At 46.6% G+C, this 21,888-nt stretch overlaps 1 protein-coding gene across 7 annotated transcripts in view; it reads right to left on the bottom strand.

Moving 5' to 3' along the window:
- Window positions 1–21,888, bottom strand: part of LOC147023910 (cadherin-7-like) — a 149,926-nt gene that overhangs the window by 115,183 nt on the left and 12,855 nt on the right. The window lies entirely within an intron of this gene.

Here is a 21,888-nt window from a genome sequence, read left to right as displayed (position 1 = left end):
TTACCGGGGTGTTTTGCACCCACTACCAACCCTTTACGTGAAGCAGGATGGAGGGTCAATAAAGAAAAGACGGAGCGAAACGGGAAAACAGTTCACACAAAGCACATTTATTTCCTGGCACACGGAAAGCACATATATACAGCCATACAGTCAAAATGCACATATAGCAACCAAAACAAAAGCAACAACGACGCAGGGTTGATAGCGACTACGCGCACACACGGCAACACTTATGCAGTTCTACTTCGCAGATGGTGCCAACACACATTTACACAAAAGCAAAGGAAAGAAGCCACCCTCATAGACAAGGGGGCAGACAGGCCTGTAGGCCAAATGTGCGCGTGACCTGGAGGAGCGGCCAGGTCTGCGAGACCGGTGGGGGGGGGGCACTACCCGTGTCCTCGTGACGCGTTGGCGGTCAAGCCGCAAATGTGGCCGCGTGGCTGTGCCCCGACTCCGTGCTCCTTGGCGGGTTTCGTTGGCACGACGTTTGGAGTGGGGTGGGAACGGGGCCCCCTTTTTGCACTATCTCAGCGCAGGGGAAAGGGGGAATTGTTGATGCTCTGGGGGAGGAGAATAGCTGGCTGGCTTGGGTCCCGCGACGAGCGATCCCACACCGCGACCTCGTCGCCGACCACCGTCCTTCTCGCCTCGGACCCGAGCTCCTTTGCCTCTTCCCGCAACTCTTCTCAGCCGACTCCAGAACCCAACTCGATGAAACTCTCCTCAGCCAACTGCAGAACCCAACTCTCTGCCACACTGATGACTTCGCCACCTGACTCGACTCACTTCATTCGCCTTGCGCTCGCCTTCTTATAGGCTGGCAGGAGCAGCTCATATGTAAATATTCGGATCAGGATGACGTCGGGGGCGGAGCCACGCTCGCCCATTGGTCAGAGGAAAGGGGGCGTGAATCTCCGCTGATCCTAGAATTTGCATATATCAATTTCACACACACGCGCCTGGAAGTGGGGCCAAGCCGCCCCACCCTCGCTAATTGGAAGGAGGGGAAGTCGGCGTGTAGCGTTCTTGATCCGAATTTTCCCTCGGAAAGGCCGCTATTTGCACTCGCGGCTCGGTGGGTTCGGCACCAATCGCCGAACGGGCCTGAGACAGCCCGACGCTCAGTGTTCACAGGTGGTGCGGGAATGGCCGTAGAAGGAGAGAGGTGAAGGTGGTGGAGGGTTTTCGGTGGTGGTTTGATGGTTATGGTGCCGTTTGGGAATGGCGGTGATGCGATGATGTGGGAGCGAGTTGTGAAGGTAAAGGTCATGGCTGTTGGCGTTGTTGTCCAAGGGTTGGAGCGTGGTTGCAGTTGGTGACGATGGCTAGCGTGGTGGTTGTGTGTGATGGCGGTTGAGACGTGGTTGGTTCAAAATAAAGATAGAACAGAAAAACGTCTAACTCAAAGTGTCGCAGGCCGAATGGATCACATAAATTCCCTCTATACAATGGGTTTGGGATAACTACACATGTACTTAGACATATCTTACCTACGGGCCCTTCATGGTGTAATGTGAATTTCCACAGCCGGAACAATATATATATATATATACACAGTCATGCGCCTCTTAACGACGTTCCGGGCAAAGACGGATCGCATATACGACGGATCTGCCAGCTCTGAAAAAAAAAAATGAAAAAAAATGTAGCTGAAAAATTCCTATCGCCGAGTGATGTCGCCGACATAGTCGTATAAAAAAAAAGCGCTGCCAGTCGTATAAAAAATAGCACATACAATTATGTACGCTGTACAGTACATAATACTTCATAATGATAACAAACGACAGTGTGGCCCTGTTGCAATACGATCGTTGAGGTCCATAAAATGTCATCGCGAAAAAAGCAGGGTCGTGCTAAATCGGGATTCAAGGAAATCGGCTTTCAAACTGAACAAATGTTTGCACGTTTACCTTCCAGCAAGTAAATTACCTATGAATTGAAGAATTCCGCGAATAAATCATTGTTGTTCGTCAATTAAAACAAATTTATTTTTAGTGAAGCTTTTTATGTTGTTAAAACAATTGCACTGTTCCGAAAATATATATCACAATTGACAGGAGCTCATTTCTTAATTTATAAAAGATAACATCGATGCAATGATTATGTATTTATAAAATCCAAACGCTATTTATTAATCTTTCTATAAATCGATGCGAGAGGAGATCGTAAGCTGCTGCTAACAACACCGATGGCCGTCTTAAACAGCACAAAGGTAAAACTAACGCGTCTTCAGTCTCTCTTGGATGTGTGTTACAATTGCCGACAGTATTCAGTACAGTAACATGCTGTACAGGTTTGTATCCGAGGAGCAATAGGCGACACCATACAGCCTCGGTGTGTAGTTTTGTGGAAGTACGATGTTCGAAAACAAAAAAAAAAATGATGTTCGCACAATGACGACGTCGCTTAACGACCCGTTTCTCAGAACGTAACCCCGTCGTTAAGTGGCGCATTACTGTGTGTATATATATATATATATATATATATATATATATATATATATATATATATATATATATATATATATATATATATATATACATATATATATATATATATATATATATATCTATATATATATATATATATATATATATATATATATATGTTAGAGCTACCATCTAAATTGGCTGAGGACACAGCTATGCCGCTGATACGGTGCCCTTTGCTGGTTAGGGCAGGATTTTGTAATTTGTTCAGGGTGCCGGCAATAGCTCACCGAGTCTTCGCAAAGGACACCTTGTGATCATTAACGTTCACCAACTAATGCCGGCTGATGGGACACCCAGTTTAACATCCATCCTAGGGGTGGTATGCACATTGATGAATCATCTTGCCTGTGAAATACTGGGATTGCAGTTTATAGTTGGGTTGGGATTCAAACCCAGGCTAGATAACTTAGAGGTGAGTGTGCATACTTCGAGGCCATCCTGCCAGCTCTTTTAACTTGTATATCCCATTAATATCTGGAAAGGAAATTTGGGTATCGGTAAACAAGGGCCTGATATGCCACGGTCCCTTTAATGTCAAAAAAACCTCGATGCAGATGAGACAGTGGCTTTTCTTCACCGTCCGAACAAAGGTGTGCTCCAATACGCAGCGCCTCTTTCCCGACAGCAAACTACGATGGCAGTTTTTCTTCATTTGGCTTCAACTCCAAGAAAATAAATCCATAACGAGACAACTCATACGCAAGCACATTATCAAGTGACCTATCGTTCAGTTGTCAGCCTACAACACCTGGCCTTCCACAGGTCTCCCATCCAAGCACTAATTGGGCTTGGCTCTGCTTAACTTCTGAGATCTGATGTGTTTGGATTCATTTAATTCGATCAGCCTGACTGAGTCTGATGTCCTTTACTGAAAACATTATCATATAGTTTCAGATAAGAGTTCATCACTACATCCTGAGGGGAGCAAGGAACTCAACCATACAATTAATGAATTCATCAATTTGAATCATCAACAGTGTTGATATTAAAGCAAAAGTACATTTCAATAACAAATGCAATCCTGGAACTGACTCATTAAATTATTTAAATGTAGTCATTGCTTATCTTTCTCTACATTGTTTAAAGGCTCACATAAAAGCATGTATAAATGATTACCTGAAAGACAAGCCAAAAATGTGCTTTTAAATTAATCGTAAGGATTTATGAGACAATGGACAATTCAACACAGGATAAGGGGGACATTACCCTGAGGCCACAGTTTTAACATCTCATGCTGAAGAATAAAACAATCATACAGGCACCGTTCAAATCCCTTCAAATGAGCCAAACTTTATCAATATCAATTGGATTTGATAGGATGGGAGGGCCGAAAAACAACAAGAACAATCCTGTGACAAACAACAAATGGAGACGACAGAATTGTAAGATGAACATAATCGTAAGACATTATTAATGATACCTAAGACGTTTTGGGGATGGGGCACAAAGCAATGAGAGACGAGACAGGAAACTAAAAAGACACAGACAAAGAGACAGACACCGTCCCATTATTTGTCTAGAGGGTAGACATACGAATGATCACTCGGAACTGATACTCTATGTCCCCCACCTTTTGGCTGCGATGAAGAATAGATGTGTAATATGAAAGCTAAATCTTAAACGGTTTTTGAAATATCATGTATGCAAGCCAAGTTACCGAGATGGTTGCCATGGCTACATAATTCAGCCAAACACAGCAGTGATTTCATCAGGTTGAGATAATGTAATGAGGAATAGATATCTGCAATATAAAAAGTAAATGTTCAACAGTTTTTGAAATATCACGTACACAAAAGTACATGGACAGAGGATCGGTCGGTTGGTCAGTCGGTCGGAGAGAGCTCATTTTAATGTCCAATCTCATTTTAATCTCCAATATTGTTGGAGGAGTGGGGGACAAAAATGTAATGACGAAAAGTTTTTCTCTGAGCATTGTGTATAATATTCAATGTTATCTTTATAATATGAATTGTATTTATATTCATATTCATTTAACCGTTCCATGATACAATTTTTTTTTGTGAAGAATAAAAGAATGAAAGAGTTTTTGGAATGAAAGAGAGATGAGCAGTGATCCTGGGTTTCGGTGGTGTCACCAGAAGGGGGTTGTTGGCGGAACTTGAGCTCCCTGAAGAAATATGGTTGGGGCATTTCGCAGACAGAGCATGGGGGGGGGGGAGGAGACCAGAGAGGAGACAGTGTAAGACAGAAAGACCACCGACCTGCCTGTGGTGAGAGAGTGAGAGGCTCAAAGACTCAGCCTCATCGAGGGAGATACCAATGATCCGAAATGCCTTGGTTTCCACTGCGTGAAGCCGAGAAAGGTGGGAGGCAGGAGCACCAGCCCAGAGGGAAGAGCAGTACTCCATCAGGCTGTGGATAAAAGCTTTGTATGTGGTCAGGAGCTCAGGTGGGCCGAGGAAAGACTGCACGATGGAGGATTCCCAGTCGGCGACTGGCTTTGGAGGCCAAGTTGGAAACGTGGCTTTCTCAGGAAAATCATGGCAGATAGTGAGACCCAGAAACTTGAATGAAAGATAATTATATGGAATGAAAAATAAGAAATTTATTGAATATGAAAATATGAAAATTATTGAATGAAAATTTTTTAATGATATTCATGACGGAATCATAAGTATGCATCCAATATGTATACACCTTCGTATATACCTATTGGATGCACATTTAGGACCGATTCAAATGCTTTGTACAAACCTCATAATCTCATATGTAGTCAATGTTTAGCTTGTTTTTTAATGACCTGTTTAACACTCCAATTTGAGCACTTACAATATTGGTTTTGAGCCTGGGATTTGCAGCGTCGTCGTGAGCTATGCCGATTTCTCCATCGTATAAAGATATTTTTTTCAATTCATGTAAAAATGCATGGATGTCTCCTAATGTCTATGTAGAACATGTGATTTATGTACAGGCTCCTCCATTAGCCTTAGATCGTGCTCTTTAGAATTTTTTTTTTTAAACAAATGTGCCGTACATGCTTTTGATAGCTGCCAATCACAAGCATCACTGCCCAGCGAGTAAGCCAGGTAGTTTATCATTCACGCTCATATGGCTGGCACAATACCCTCGAGGTATGCGCACTCGCCTTTGAGCTGTCCAGCTTGGGATTGAATCTGACCCAGTTATAAACAGTCACCCTGGTGTATCACATGCAGGACAAGGCATCAATGTATGTGTGTGTGTGTGTGTGTGTGTGTGTGTGTGTGTGTGTGTGTGTGTGTGTGTGTGTGTGTGTGTGTGTGTGTGTGTGTGTGTGTGTGTGTGTGTGTGTGTGTGTGTGCTGTCCATCGGAATGACGTCTATCGGAGGACCCATCTGCCAGCACTGGTTGATGGTGGACACCAAACATCCCTCGTTGTCTATCACTGGAACCCTGAACCAATTACAAATTCCTCCCTAAACTGCAGGTAGCAAGTGGTCTGATCTTCTTGCACACTCGTCGACACCGGCTTACACTGCTTGCTCTTACAGAGTGTGGTTGCTGTCTGAGCAGCAGCTCCGACACTAGAAACGAATTTACCAGGTAGTTCGCATATATCATGTGAACAGGAATCATTAACCACGAAGAGCAACCAATTCCATCAGTAACACACATGGCATTTGAGATCCGGTCCGATCACAGACAGGCTCGGGTTGTGCATGAGACGCACTCAGACGAACCCGAACGTGGAGTATCGTATTTTTGTTAAATACATCGAAAGCAAGAGATGTCGAAAAATCGAAGAAGAGTGGCTGGAAGGTGACATAAAGATAGATGGATTGTACACTATATATATATATATATATATATATATATATATATATATATATATATATATATATATATATATATATATATATATATATATATATATATATATACAAAATGAATAAAGACAAATCTCAGACCATTAATTCTCCACTGAAAATGATAATATAATTCATCCTTAAGGTTAAGCAGAATAATTGCCTTCCTACATTCTGCTTTGGCATTAGTAATGTGATCCAGTGACTGATTAACATAAATTATGGTGTGCATGTACACATTTAAGCAATATTTGAAATTGCTTCTTTTAATGTAAAAATATATTTATGGGCCGCTGCTATCACACAAAACATAATGGTTTTTAAGTTGGGCTCTTGCGAAGGAGAGTGAAAAGGAGGGTTTTTAATTTTAATATAACTGTTTTTATCATAAAGTTGGATTCCATTTCTCATAACTAATGGAGGATTTCTCCAAAAGAAAAAAAAAACATTTGCATTTTTTAATACAAAAGTTGAAGATCATGGAGGATTGAAAACTATAAAGTACAATCATGAGAAAAATTGCCAGGGTAATACTCCTGAGATCATGATATACGAAGGAAAACACACACACAAACACAACTTTACACAGGAAAAGGCCATTCGGCCTATCATGCCTGTCCTGCACCAACCCCTGTATCCATCACCATCCACAAACAAGCTACCGACAAGTCCTGCCAATATCCCTGTACCCCTCTATCTCTGATGTATCGAGGTATATATTTAATTCCAATTTAAACCTTTAGCTCTTCCACAAGCCTCGAGTATGGATACAAAAAATAAATACTGTCTGTCCCTGCACTGCCGCTATCTTTCTGGGATGACCATTCCATGCATTAACTACACACTGCAACTGAAAGACCACTGCCTTAAGCATTGTCCTAACTCTCGTCTTCTTTAGCCACAAACTACTGCCCTTGGTCCCTGGTTTTAACATTCTCCACTCTGCTGAAAACCTCCACTGCACAGGTCTATCTTGTCCACACCTTTCATCATGTTAAACATAGCTATCAGATCCCCGAGTAATCACCTTCTTTCTAATGTAAAAAGTAGTCTCCTTCAACCACCACTCACAGCTTAGTCGAGGATCATGAAGTACTCCTGGGACCATCAAATACTCCTGGGACCGTCAAATACTCCTGGGACCATCAAATATACTCCTGGGACCTTCAAATATACTCCTGGGACCTTCAAATATACTCCTGGTCAGGTCAGGTATGGGAGCATGTGCCAGAACAGCGCGTCGATGCGTCCACTTTCCGCCGGTACTACAGGGGCCTCCGTCTGACCATCCCTCAGGCAGATGCCAGGCCCATCCCCATCTCCTTGAGATGATGGTCAACCTGCTGCAACCACGAGGCACGTGGTCAGCCCACTGGCCTCCTCCACTCATGAGACTCCCTCGCTGAGAGAATCTGGTGAGCAGGATCAGCATCAGGAAAACGAGCCACATGTCCATACAGCCGCAACTGACGCTCACGGACTATGCAGGTAACAAATCTCATCCGAGTCTCTCTCAGCAACCGCTCGTTGGACACAAAATCCGACCAGCGATAGCCAAGGATTCTCCGAAGAGACCTGGTACCAAAGGAATTAAGTCTCCGTCTCAGATCCTTGGTCAGAGTCCAAGTCTCGCATCCATAGAGCAAGACTGGAAGTACCAAGGACCTGAAGACTCGGACTTTCGTCCTCCCGCACAGGTACCGGCAGCGCCACACCCCATGATCCAGTGAATCCATGACTCCCCAGGCCCAACCCAGACGTCTATTGACCTCTGACTCACAGCCAGCAGAGACATGAATATCACTGCCAAGGTAAGTGAATCTCTCCACGACCTCAACATCCTCACCACAAACAGGCACAGACAGGACAGCAGCATCCAAGATGTCACCGAAAGCCTGGATCTTAGTTTTGACCCAAGAAACCCATAATCCCAGCGGCTCCGACTCCTCATTCAGCACCTCGAGGGCCTCCCAAAAGGATATCTAAAGTCTCCGCAAAGATGACTGCATCATCTGCAAAATCAAGGTCCGAGATCTTGACATTCCCAAACGATGCACCGCAGCTTGATCTCTCCGACATCCTCCCTAAATCCAGTCCATACAAGTGCTGAAAAGTGTGGGGGCAAGTACACATCCCTGACGAACTCCAGTAACAACTGGGAATAAGTCAGAGATGGTATCACCACACTTCACAGCACTCTCAGTACCAGAGTAGAGTTCAGACATCAGATCGATCAGTTTTGGTGGCACCCCACGAAGTTCAAGAATCCTCCAGAGGACATCCCGATTCACTGAATCGAACGCTTTACAGAGATCAACATAGGCTGCAAGCAACCCCTGCCGAAACTCTTGGCTGCGTTCGGTGAGGACACGAAGAGCAAGGATACGGTCAATCGTTGACTTCTTTGGTGTAAAGCCTGACTGCTCTGGACGCTGGTGCTCAAGCAGATGGTGGCGAACCCTATCAAGAATTATCCGAGCAAAGACCTTGCCCGGCACTGAGAGCAGCGTCACCCCTCGGTAGTTGTTGCAGTCTTGGCGATCACCCTTCCCTTTCCAGAGAGGAACAACAAGGCCCCTCATTCAATCAGTTGGGATGATGCCTGTGTTCCAGGCAGAGTACAAAACTGCCTGCAACGACACGAGTGCAGCATTTCCACCAGCCTTGAGAAGTTCAGCATGGATGCCACAGATCCCTGGAGCCTTGCCCCGTTTCAACTGGTTCACCGCAGCCCGTGTTTCCACAAGCGAAGGTGGACCACAGTTGATTCGAGGGTCAGCAACAGGGATTGTAACACTCTTGACGCGCAACTCGACAGCTGGTGGATCAGCCTGGTACAACCACTCGAAGTAACCGGCCCAGCGGGCCTTCACTTCAGACTCCTCTGTCAAGAGCCTACCACTCTCTGCTGTCACCGCAGTGCTCCGAGGGATGGGCTTGGATGAACGCAATGCGCGAATTCCCCTGTAAGTGGGACGAGAATCACCTGTCCACAGGTGATGCTCTACCCCCTCACAGATACTCCTGGGACCTTCAAATGCACTCCTGGGACCTTCAAATATACTCATGGGACCTTCAAATATACTCATGGGACCGTCGAGTACTCCTGGGATCGTCAAATACTCCATAGATCATCAAATACTCTTGAATTCATCAAATACTGCTGTGATCATAAAACATTCCTGTGATCATAAAATGCTCCTGGAATCATCAAATAATCTTGTGATAATCATGACAGTGCTATTTAAAATGTATTTTTCAGCAAGCCAATGGAACAGATCAATGTTGAAAACAAAATCATCGTTACGCTGGACATTTCAAAATTAGAGCCATGAACCTGCTCTTCTGATTCCGAGCAATTTTTGTCATTCAACTTGGGATGTGTCAAATCTGCAAAATTAAATAACAGCTGTCAAGTAATAAAATAACATCTGAAATAAAATAACAGCTGGGGGAATCCCCATAGCAAACCTCCCACCCACTTCCTCCCCTTTAAAGAAAAATCCTGGAACTACCATCGAGATCTAATAATGTAATGCAACTGTATTGGCCAGGTCTGTTGAAGTTGTATATTACACAAAATGGTTAAAATTTTAATCCTCTTCAAATACTCCTAGGAGAGTCAAAAAACTTCGAAATCTATATCTCTATCTCTATATATTTGTATATATTGTTGCGGATCCGGAGTGGCGGGATTCTCACCCGAGTCTTGATAGCCAAACGTTACAGATTCGGCGCCACCCTCACCACCGCCGTCTCCGGCGTTTATAATGCCGGCTGGCTCGGCACAGGCCTCGGGTCACGCGTCTTCAATCGCGATACCAACGTACCCCTGGACCTTACCAGTTGGGGAAATAGACCCCGGTTACAGACTGGTTTTGTCAGATGCCGAGCGTTTTCTGCCAGTCTGTAACCATTTTGTTTTTATATACCAATCGAACGGATCGTTCCTCGACGCGACACGAATTAATCCAAAGCGGCAACTTCATACGAATCAGCCAGATTTATTGAGGAACATCGGGGAACACTACACAAGCAAAATATTCACAACAATGTTTTTATCAATCTATAACCTGTTCTTAACTAGGGAACTATGGATTACGGGTTTTGAAGGGGTCCCGACCGAGATATACCTTAAACAACATGAAGACAAGACATAGACAGCATGCAGACAAGACAGAGTACTTGGTGATGTTTCATGGACGGGAGGAAAGCGCCAAAAGCACGAATGTCGCTCGTAACAAGCGGATGTCCATGGATTCGAGCCCCCAAGCTCGAGCACGCCGCTTGGCAAAATGGCGCTCGCCCTCCTTTGTCGCACCGCACTCGGCCTCCGCGCGCTCTGACCCCATGAGGTCGACTGCACCAGACCGTCAGGTTGATGATGGGTTTCAGCTGGTTTCTCACAAGGTCCAGCATACAAGGTCCAGACCGGCCTGTTCACCAGACAAGGCCAAATTGAGATGCAGGGCTCCGGCAGGCTGGATCCATGGGATTCCAAGACGTCGTCGAGCCATGAGGTGAGTAGGGACAGTAAGAGGTTCCGTCGTTTCTCTCTTGCCTTCCCGGAGCAAGCTCGCCTCGAAGCCCGACTGCTCATCCAGCAGATCGCGCCTCGACACCCTTCGTTTCTCTCTTGCCTTCCCAGCGCACGCTCGCCTCGAAGCCCGACTGCTCAACCAGCAGATCGCACCTCGACACCCGTCATTTCTCTCTTGCCTTCCCAGCGCATGCTCGCCTCGAAGCCCGACTGCTCAACTCCGTCCTCTCAGTTCTTTCCACCTTGTCTTTTCGGGGCGTGCCCCTTTACGAAGCCAACAAACTCCTCCCCTTAGTTTCACTTCCTTTTCAAGGCCACTCCCCCTCTCAGCGCGCTGGGCGGAGTCTTGCCCGGAGAGAGGAAGGAAGAAGACGAATCTCTCGATCCACCACCACCGCACGAACAATAAATAGCCTCTTACACCTCCCGACACACATGTAACGTCCATTTTACCGAACAGCCTGGCTAAACATGCATTTAATGGGGGATCTGAGCTAATCCTATATTTAGTAGCATACGAAGGGCCATTTCCGTAACAATACATACATACATACATATATATATATATATATATATATATATATATATATATATATATATATATATATATATATCTTGTCGCAGGTTTGCTTAAATTGCTTAAATGTCGCATATTGCTTAAATCTGCGGTTAAGCTAACCCCCCCCCCCGACCCAATTGTGGTGGACGGGCGGTTGACACTGACCAGCCCGGATTGCCGAGCGGTTTTCCTAAGGAGGCGGACAAGTGATTCTTAGAGATCATCGCGCACACAGGAGTGGCATTGGCGGTACTGGTGGAGCGACGGAAGCACAGTACAGATGGATGCACAAGGGGTTTATACTCGAACCCCACGATAAATACACGGACATAGCAACTTAAAATAAACATGGAGATTTCATGAAAATAGAAATATTTACAAGGGTAATTCAAAATATAATAATATCATCGTGAGATAAATTAAAATCCTACCTCATGCTTTGCTTCCCTTTGTGCGTTCTCAAACCCGTGGTCATATATTAGTAGGAAACATTTTTGTCATCTTACGTCAGGCTCCATCACAAATTTGTGCCTATTATCTTTGTGTAGGATTGCTAACCCTTTATGTTGTTTGAAGCTTTTGTTCTGTAAATTTATTATTACAATATCAGGCACGAATAACTAATGTACCATGTATGAGGTGGTGTAACAGCCACTGTGTCAATGGCAGTAAACCTCCAGAATACATTTTTTAATGCGGCCTTTACAATCTTTATTACATTTTAATTTAATTATACACTTGAACACTGCAGAATACAAATCACCTATTTATTGCTTCCAAAAACCTCCAGTTTTGCAGTACTTGGACATGTTAAATAAGGTGGTGTATCAGACTGCATCAACACAGCGCTAAATTTCCAGAATTTTTTTGATATGACAATTAAAATAATTATTTTGTTTCATTTGAATTATATACTTGAACACTGTGTGAGATAAGGTGTTCTATGAACTCAAGTTTTTATTTAACACTTGTTCGTGCAGTGGGTGTCACATTCTTGCTCTGTCACATGTTGGTGGGGGAGTACCTCTCGGCTGCTTTAAATTTGGCTTAAAAGAATGCCCAATCTTAAAATAATTAAAAGGCTTAAAATAATTTGGCCTCAGGCCTAACTGGTCCTGCAAACATTACAAATCGGTGCAGGACTGGATTCGCACCAAGGATCGAATCACACCCGTTACAATAGATTCTCTCAGCTATTGGTAATTCCCCTAACTGTTCTTACATAAATGTTGAAGCAAAATAACTATTCCATGCCATCTCAATTTCATCACTAACCAATCTCCTTGTGCTATTCCTCAATGGGCCCACACTTATCTTAACTTGGTGTTTACCGCATATGTACTTTATTATGTTTAATATCTTTCGCCATATATCCTTTTCATATCCTATTTTGGCTTGCTGAGTTATTTTCTTAACTGGCCTCTATTTACTCCGATACTGATCCCAATCTGACTCCAGTCCACTATTTAATCTATAATAATAAATGTCAGTGTGTGTCAGTCAGTATGTGTGCCTCCTCCATAAACTCCAAAACTATGAAACTGAGCAGCCTGAAACTTTGCATGCGCACTAAGGGAAGTCCAAGGTAGTGCACGAATGAAAATTGGGTGTTTCACTTCATTTAAACACCCCTTTTGAAAATAATTAATGGTCTTATTTAATTATCCTTTGTCAAGGCACATCTTCAGTCACCTTACTCGCCCTCGCTGGGGTCTTAATCTGCCATTGTTTTTGGCCTGCTCAACAATGTCTTGACTTGGAACATGCTGCAACAGTTGCTTAACGATAAAGCACTCAATTTTTTTTTTCACTTTCCTCCCTCATATCATTGAATGCCTCAACTACATTCCTACAAAATGCTGTATACATCACTTTTGTCAGTGCTATAGTTTTCAAATTAGGAGCTTGGAGTGATTTTATGCATTATATGATGCGATTTTCGATGATCTACTCTCATTGACTAATTCAAGTATATAATCGAAACATAATTTGAGTTTGGAGGATCAGATCATGTAGACTAAATGACTGTCAAAATCTGGAGTGAAATGTGTGCATACCTGTGTTTAAAGTTTATTCAACTGTTTTGTTGGAGTGCTTGTCTGAGTGCTTAACCCATGTGGCGAGTGCTCTTCAAGCTTTGATCTTCACAAGCTTCCATGGCGGTACCACGGCTTTTATTTGAGGTTTAGAACAAGTTCAAGAGAAAATGGAAAAATGTTTTCAGGGGCTACAAAATACAAAGCAATGAATCACCACACCATGGCAGGATGGCAGAGAGGTATGCACGCTCACCCGAAGCTGTCTGGCCTGGGTTTAAATCTCAACCCAGCAATAAACTCTCATCCCGGTGTTTCACATATACGGTAAGCTTGATGTTAGCTTAGTGGTTAGGGTGGCTGGCTTGGGATCTTAGAGTCCTGAGTTTGAGACCCGTTTACCACTGAATTAATACCAGGTGGGGTTGACTCAGCCTTTCATCCTTCTGAGGTGGGCAAATCGAGTACCCGTGTACTGGTATCGGAGCAAAGCATCAACGGCATAGTCGCGCCTTAACAAAATGATACCTACCTTGCAGGAAAGCTGGCATATGCAAAGAGAAGAAGACAAGCAGAGTGAATCATCAATGTGTGTGCCGTCTCTCGGATGGAAGTTAAACTAGACATTATATCTACCACAATCCCCCACCTCTGCTCTCCCCCTCGCCTCTCCACACTCACCCCTCTCCTTCTCGCTCTTGCTCCCACCCCTACCCCTCCTTAACCTCTCCCCCCCCCCACTTCTCTGTCCCACTCATCCCACTCCTTCGTTTACCTCTTCTCCTCTGTCAAGGGGGATGGGTAAGGGAAGGAGTAGGAGGTGGGATGAGTGGGACAGAGAGGGAGAGGAAAGAGAGGGAAAGGAGAGAGGGAGAGGAGAGAGAGAGGGAGAGGAGAGAGAGAGGGAGAGGAGAGAGAGAGGGAGAGGAGAGAGAGAGGGAGAGGAGAGAGAGGGAGAGGAGAGAGAGGGAGAGGAGAGAGAGAGAGGGAGAGGAGAGAGAGGAGAGAGAGAGGGAGAGGAGAGAGAGAGGGAGAAAGAGAGGGAGAGGAGAGGGTGAGGAGAGAGAGGTAGAGGAAAGGGAGAGCAGAGACAGGGAGAGGAGAGAGAGAGAGGAGAGAGAGGGGACTGTTAAGGACTGCCAGTTTAGTTTTAAATTGAAAACGGCTTCCACAGAGTGTAGCGTGACCGAATCCGATTTGGAATGAGCCGACCGTTGGGGTGCAAAGGTCGCTACATGTGCGAACATCCATGCATGCAGGCAGGCAGGCCTTTGCCACCAAGATAGCATGGGTTTTAAATGCTCCCACCAGGTTTTATATTGAATCGGGCAGTTAAAAAGGAAATGTTGCTGTTTGGGCAGATTCTATCACCCTTCCCTTTCTTTCCACTCACGCTGCCTTGCCTTCCCCTCCCCTCCCCTCATGCTGCCTTCCCTTTCTTGCCCTTATCCTTTCCACACATGCTGCCTTCCCTTCTCTACCCTGAACACCGCCTTCCCTTCCCCTCACGCTGCCTTCCCTTCCCATCACACTGCCTTCCCTTCCCATCACACTGCCTTCCTTTCCGCTTATGCTGCCTTTCTTCCGCATCCACTCATGCTTACCTCCTCCAAAACTCCTTCCCCTCTCCAGCCCCCATGGATATCTCCAGGCAGTCTCCGCATGCTGCATTAACGTGCTGTTTTAATGTACCCAATTTCGTTCAATCGTGCACTACCCCCACCCCTTCTCCACAAGTCCCACGACCAAACGCAAGTCAAGAACCTCTATCCCCTTTCCCCCTCAAGTCCCTCTATCAAATGCAAGTCCAGAATCCCCTCCTCTCACACTTACCTCCTCCCAATATTCCCCCTTACCCCCTTCTTCCCTCTCCCAACCTTCTCGATCCCACCCCTCGCCCCCACCCTCCCGGAGTGTATTCCAATGCATGGTGAGGCGTTGTTCACCCAGGCCCCCCATCCTCGCTCCTCCCCCACACCGAGCTCCCCACCTCCATCCGCTCTCTCTCTCTCTCTCTCTCTCTCTCTCTCTCTCTCTCTCTCTCTCTCTCTCTCTCTCTCTCTCTCTCTCTCTCTCTCTCTCTCTCTCTCTCTCTCTCTCTCTCTCTCTCTCACACCCCTCCATCCTCTCTCTCTCTCCCTCCTTCCTCTCTCTCTCTCTCCCTCCCCTCTGTCCTCTCTCTCTCCCTCCCTCCTCTGCCTCTCACTCCCTCCCCTCCATTCTCTCTCTCTCTCCCTCCCTCCCCTCCTCTCTCTCCCTCCCTCCCCTCCTCTCTCTCCCTCCCTCCCCTCCTCTGTCTCTCACTCTCTCCCCTCCATCCTCTCTCTCACCCCTCCGTCCTCTCTCTCACCCCTCCGTCCTCTCTCTCACCCCTCCGTCCTCTCTCTCTCTCACCCCTCCGTCCTCTCTCTCTCACCCCTCCGTCCTCTCTCTCTCACCCCTCCGTCCTCTCTCTCTCACCCCTCCGTCCTCTCTCTCTCACCCCTCCGTCCTCTCTCTCTCACCCCTCCGTCCTCTCTCTCTCACCCCTCCGTCCTCTCTCTCTCACCCCTCCGTCCTCTCTCTCTCACCCCTCCGTCCTCTCTCTCTCACCCCTCCGTCCTCTCTCTCTCACCCCTCCGTCCTCTCTCTCTCACCCCTCCGTCCTCTCTCTCTCACCCCTCCGTCCTCTCTCTCACCCCTCCGTCCTCTCTCTCACCCCTCCGTCCTCTCTCTCTCACCCCTCCGTCCTCTCTCTCTCACCCCTCCGTCCTCTCTCTCTCACCCCTCCGTCCTCTCTCTCTCACCCCTCCGTCCTCTGTCTCTCACCCCTCCGTCCTCTCTCTCTCACCCCTCCGTCCTCTCTCTCTCTCTCACCCCTCCGTCCTCTCTCTCTCTCTCACCCCTCCGTCCTCTCTCTCTCACCCCTCCGTCCTCTCTCTCTCACCCCTCCGTCCTCTCTCTCTCACCCCTCCGTCCTCTCTCTCTCACCCCTCCGCCCTCTCCCTCTCACCCCTCCGTCCTCTCTCTCGCACCCCTCCGTCCTCTCTCTCCCACCCCTCCGTCCTCTCTCTCTCTTTCACCCCTCCGTCCTCTCTCTCTCTTTCACCCCTCCGTCCTCTCTCTCTCACCCCTCCATCCTCTCTTTCTCCCTCCCTCCTCTGTCTCTCACTCCCTCCCCTCCATTCTCTCTCTCTCCCTCCCTCCCTCTCCTCCTCTCTCTCCCTCCCTCCCCTCCTCTGTCTCTCACTCCCTCCCCTCCATCCTCTCTCTCACCCCTCCATCCTCTCTTTCTCCCTCCCTCCTCTGTCTCTCACTCCCTCCCCTCCATTCTCTCTCTCTCTCTCTCTCCCTCCCTCCCTCTCCTCCTCTCTCTCCCTCCCTCCCCTCCTCTGTCTCTCACTCCCTCCCCTCCGTCCTCTCTCTCACCCCTCCGTCCTCTCTCTCACCCCTCCGTCCTCTCTCTCACCCCTCCGTCCTCTCTCTCTCTCTCTCTCTCTCTCTCTCTCTCTCTCTCTCTCTCTCTCTCTCTCTCTCTCTCTCTCTCTCTCTCTCTCTCTCTCTCTCTCTCTCTCTCTCTCTCTCTCTCTCTCTCTCTCTCTCTCTCTCTCTCTCTCTCTCTCTCTCTCTCTCTCTCTCTCTCTCTCTCTCTCTCTCTCTCTCTCTCTCTCTCTCTCTCTCTCTCTCTCTCTCTCTCTCTCTCTCTCTCTCTCTCGCTCTCTCACTCTCTCACTGTCACCCCTCCGTCCTCTCTCTCTCACCCCTCCGCCCTCTCTCTCTCACCCCTCCATCCTCTCTCTCACACCCCTCCGTCCTCTCTCTCTCACCCCTCCGTCCCCACTCTCTCTCACCCCTCCGTCCTCACTCTCCACTCTCCTCACTCTCCAATCCTCTCCATCCATTCACTCCTTAATATTATCGCTTTCTGTGAATACAATACTGTATTGTCTTTTACCCAGACTGCTACACCTCCTCCAATTTTCTCTTTCCAATCACATCTATACATATTGGAGCCTTCTTCTCATCCTTATTTCAATCTTGTTTCCCTCTAAAACTTGGTAGCACCATGTTAAGTCTGTCTCTGGTGTATGCTCCCCTTCCATCCCTTCCCTCTCTTCAAAGGGCACCACAGCTGACTGCTCTTGAGAAGACAAAATGCCTCACGTCTGTGTTTGCTTCCAAACCTTGTGTCCCCATCCCCTCACTCTCAGTACTCATCCTTCCCTGTTGTACCCAACTGCTCCTGGACTCTGTGTATTTTGCACCTGAGAAGGTGGAGAAGGTTCTTTCAACCCTCGACTCTGCTACTGGATCGGACAGCATCAGCTCACGCGTCCTAAAAACCTGCTCTGCTATTCTTGCACATCCTCTCTCTGCCCTTTTCACCATGTCATTTTTGCTCAGTCATCTTCCATCTGCTTGGAAATCTGCCAACATCACTGCACTACATAAAAAAGGTGCAAAAACTGATCCCCTCAAAAAGACAGAACTATCAGCTTACTTCCAATCATCAGCAAGGTCATGGATTCCATCATTGCAGTTGACATGAAATCTTTCCTTTTCTCCAACAATCTCATCTCAGATCACCAATTTTGTTTCAGACCAGGTCACTCTACCTTGGACATGCTGCTTCTACTCACCTAATAATAATGGATGGAAACACTCAATGTCAGACATGAGATCAAGGCCATATCTCTGGACATATATTGTGCTTTTGGTACAGTATGGCATCTTGCCTTACTCTCCAAACTCTCTGCCTATGACATCCGAGACCAACTCCACACATGGCTTACTGATTTCCTCTACACTCATAGTCAACATGAGGCACTCAACAGAATCTGTTCATCTCTTCTCCCTGTCAAGGCTGGAATGCCCCAAGGCAGTGTTCTGGGCCCAGTCCTATTCCTGATATTCATCAATGATCTCTCTGACTCTCTGGAAAATTGTCTTTATCTATTTACATATGAATCCACCCTCTGCCGTTACATCCCTCATCCTTCAAAAGGCAGGCTTGCAGCCTCTTCCCTCTTTTCAGCCCTTGAAAAAAACATCACAAAGTGGGCAAACACTTGGAATATGTCTTTCAATCATGACAAATCTCACACTCTCACTCTCTCTCTACAAAAGGACCATCTGACAAACCCTCCCATCGACTTCCTTAACAGTCCTCTTGAGGACATTCAGTCACTCAAACTCCTGGGTCTCACTATCAGCCATGATCATTATTGGCAAACCGCATTTTAAAGTTGGCCTCCAAAGCCAGCTGCTGACTGGGCATCCTCCATAATACAACGTCCTTCCTTGGCTCACCCTAAACTCCTATCCACCTACAAGGCCTTTGCCTGTAGCTTGATAGAGTACTGCTCTCTCCTCTGGGCTGCCTCCACTGCCTCACCTGTTGCTCAGCTTGATGCCATGGAAACCAAGGTCTTCAAAATTATTGAAATCTCCCACGATAAAGCTGAATATATGGGCTGATCACTTCGCAACCGCAGACAGGTCAGTAGTCTCTGTCTTCTACCTCCTCCTTTGTGGTCTTGCACCTTCTGCTCTTTCCATGCTTTGTGCCCCCCCCCCCCACTTCCCCAGGGTTCTGCAGGGCTCACACAATCCACCATCAAACCTCTTCTGGTGTAACTACCTAAATACAGGATCACTGCTCACTTCCACTCATTTGTTCCTCTTTTGTCCAGCCTTGGGAATCAACTTCCACATCCTCTTCAATCTCATTCATCTCTCCAGATCTTCAAAACACCTGTTCAACACCATCTCAGATCATCCCCAAACGAAAACCATGATCTTTTCTACCCTCATTAATCCCACACGCATCCCTCCTTTTTCCATTTTTCCATACTTGGCTGTGGTGATTGTGAGTCGAGGGCAGGCTGTTGTGAAGGTGTGGTGAGGGCAAGCTGTGGTTAAGGTGAGGTGAGGGTAGGCTCTCATGAGGGTGGGCAAGGATAGGTAGGAAGAGACACAGAGTCCTTCTGCATCCATCTTGTCTGCCCCATGCATCCTCTGTATCCATATTGTCCACCCCATGCATCCTCTGTATCCATCTTGTCCACCCCCTTTATCCATCTTGTCCACACCATGCATCCTTTGTACGCACCTTGTCCACCCCATGCCTGTGGGGTTTTCATCCTGTTCTTGTCTGTTACGTCCTTATCCGTTCAGTGTACTAGCTCTTCCACATGTCTGAACTACAGTATGTATACAAAAAGAAAATTACTCTTCTCATTAAACTGAATCTCGCTTGCATACTCCTCCAGCTTAAGCTTCAAGCTCTTCTGTCTTATTATTTAAACTCCTGGCATTGGTATAGATTATATTTTAAAACTTTGCTCCTCCTGTAATTATTTATTTCTTGCTTGGCTTTACCAATCATTGTATCAGTAACAGTTCCTTAATCTATAGCATCTCCACCCTCCTCTCACCTCGAAAAGCCATAATTACTTCCTCAATTGCCACTGCAAACTGTGCTGCCCAATTTTCTGTTTGACCTCCAGCCATCGTTCTAGAAACATGCCCTTTACCCCAAAATGAATCCCATTGCTTCCGAAACACAAAACCATGCTACATAAACCATTTTTTCCAACCATCAGTTGACATCTATTACTCTATTCTTCAATTATATTCCCATTTTTATCCTGGGAAGAATAATCAGAAACTACCTTACAACCATTTGCTTTCAGTCAGCTGTCCAATAACCTGCACCTATTTTTCAAGTTCTCAGAGTAAACTTTCCCCATGTCATTTACTGATACATCTACCACCACCAACATCTTTTTGCCATGATCTGACATGAAGTCATTTAACCTTCCTTCAACATCCTTTACTCTCACTCTTTCAAAAACAACTCACACTGTGTCTACAATCCTTCCTTTGAAGAATCTTCAAATTTAATTGTTTGATTGCCCAACAAAACCACCTCCCTTACATCATTCCTACCTATCCCTGCCCACCCTCATGAGAGCCTACCCTCACCTCACCTTAACCACAGCTTGCCCTCACCACACCTTCACAACAGCCTGCCCTCAACTTACCCTGTCAACAGCTTGCCCTCGACTCACAATCACCACAGCCTGCACTCACCTCACCCGAGCATGCCCTCGACTCACCCTCACTACAGCCTGCCCTCGACTCACCCTTACCACAGCCTGCACTCACCTCACAACAGCGTGCCCTCGACTTATCCTCACGACAGCGTGCCCGCGACTCACCCTTATGACAGCGTGCCCTCAACTCACCCTCACGACAACCCGCAGTCAATTCACCCTCGCCCACCCTCAACTCGCCACAGCCCGCCCTCGACTCGCCACAGCCCACCCTCAACTCATCTTCACGAAAACCTCTCGACTCACCCTCACCCAAGCCTGCCCTCGACTCATCTTCACAACAACCTGCCCTCGACTCACTCTCACCCCAGCCTGACCTTGACTCACTCACCCCAGCCTAACCTCGACTCACCCCAGCCTGCCCTTGACCCACTCAAGCCTGCTCTCGACATCCTCACGACAGCCTGCCCTCACCCCACCCTCATTATACTCTGCAATCGCTCCTCCCTCACCACTCCCGAGACTAATTCCACCCTAACTACCACCTGCACTCACCCCAAGTTCAACAATGCCTGCAATCATCACCTTTACCTCGACCTGCACTCCTGCCTCCACCACAACTTGTATACACCTCACCATTGCCTGCATTCACCACACCTTCACCACTGCATTAATTCACCACACCAGAGCAAGGAAATTGCAGAGGGTGCAAGACCAGAAAGGAGATGATGGAAGACAGAAAGGCCACTAACTTTTCTGCGATCTGAGAATAACAGTCCGAGAGTTTCAGCATTCAAACAAGATATTCCAATGAGTTTGAGGGGATTGGACTCTATGACATGAAGCGATGAAGGGTGTGAGGCATGAGTGAGAGCAGTACTTCCTGGAGCTCCAAATGAAAGCCTTGTGGGTTGCTATAAATTCGGATTTGCCATGGAATTAAAGCTTGGCATGACAGAGGATGCCCAGTGATCAGCAACTGACTATGGAGACCAACTCTTAGGTGTGGTTTGAACAAACAAGATTGTGGCTGTTTGTGAGACCCAAATGTTTAAGGGACTGAAATTTACGGGAGGTTTGTCATGGACGTAGATGGGAGGGTTTCACCAGACGGTCCTTTTGGAGAGATGGAGATAGTGTGACTGAGGTGAAAACAAGATCTGCCAACAATGAAAGACATATTGCAAGCGTTAGACCAACTCCTGATTCTATCGTTTACAAAGAGGGAAGAGGCAAATGGCTGCCCTATCTGAAGGATGAGGGATCTTCTCATAAATGATTCTTCAATACTAGCCATTAATGTGCAAAATTAAAAAAAGGTTTTCAGAAAATGCTAACAGCTTGGAAATGAATCACCTTAAGTAAAGATTGCCTCCACAATAACCTATAACTCTTCTTGGAAATGGGTGAATAA

This window comes from Eptatretus burgeri, chromosome 7 (assembly GCF_056783735.1).
Source record: "Eptatretus burgeri isolate ZD-2024b chromosome 7, Ebu_testis_v1, whole genome shotgun sequence".
NCBI lineage: Eukaryota > Metazoa > Chordata > Myxini > Myxiniformes > Myxinidae > Eptatretus > Eptatretus burgeri.
This window is presented reverse-complemented; position numbering and strand designations above follow the sequence as displayed.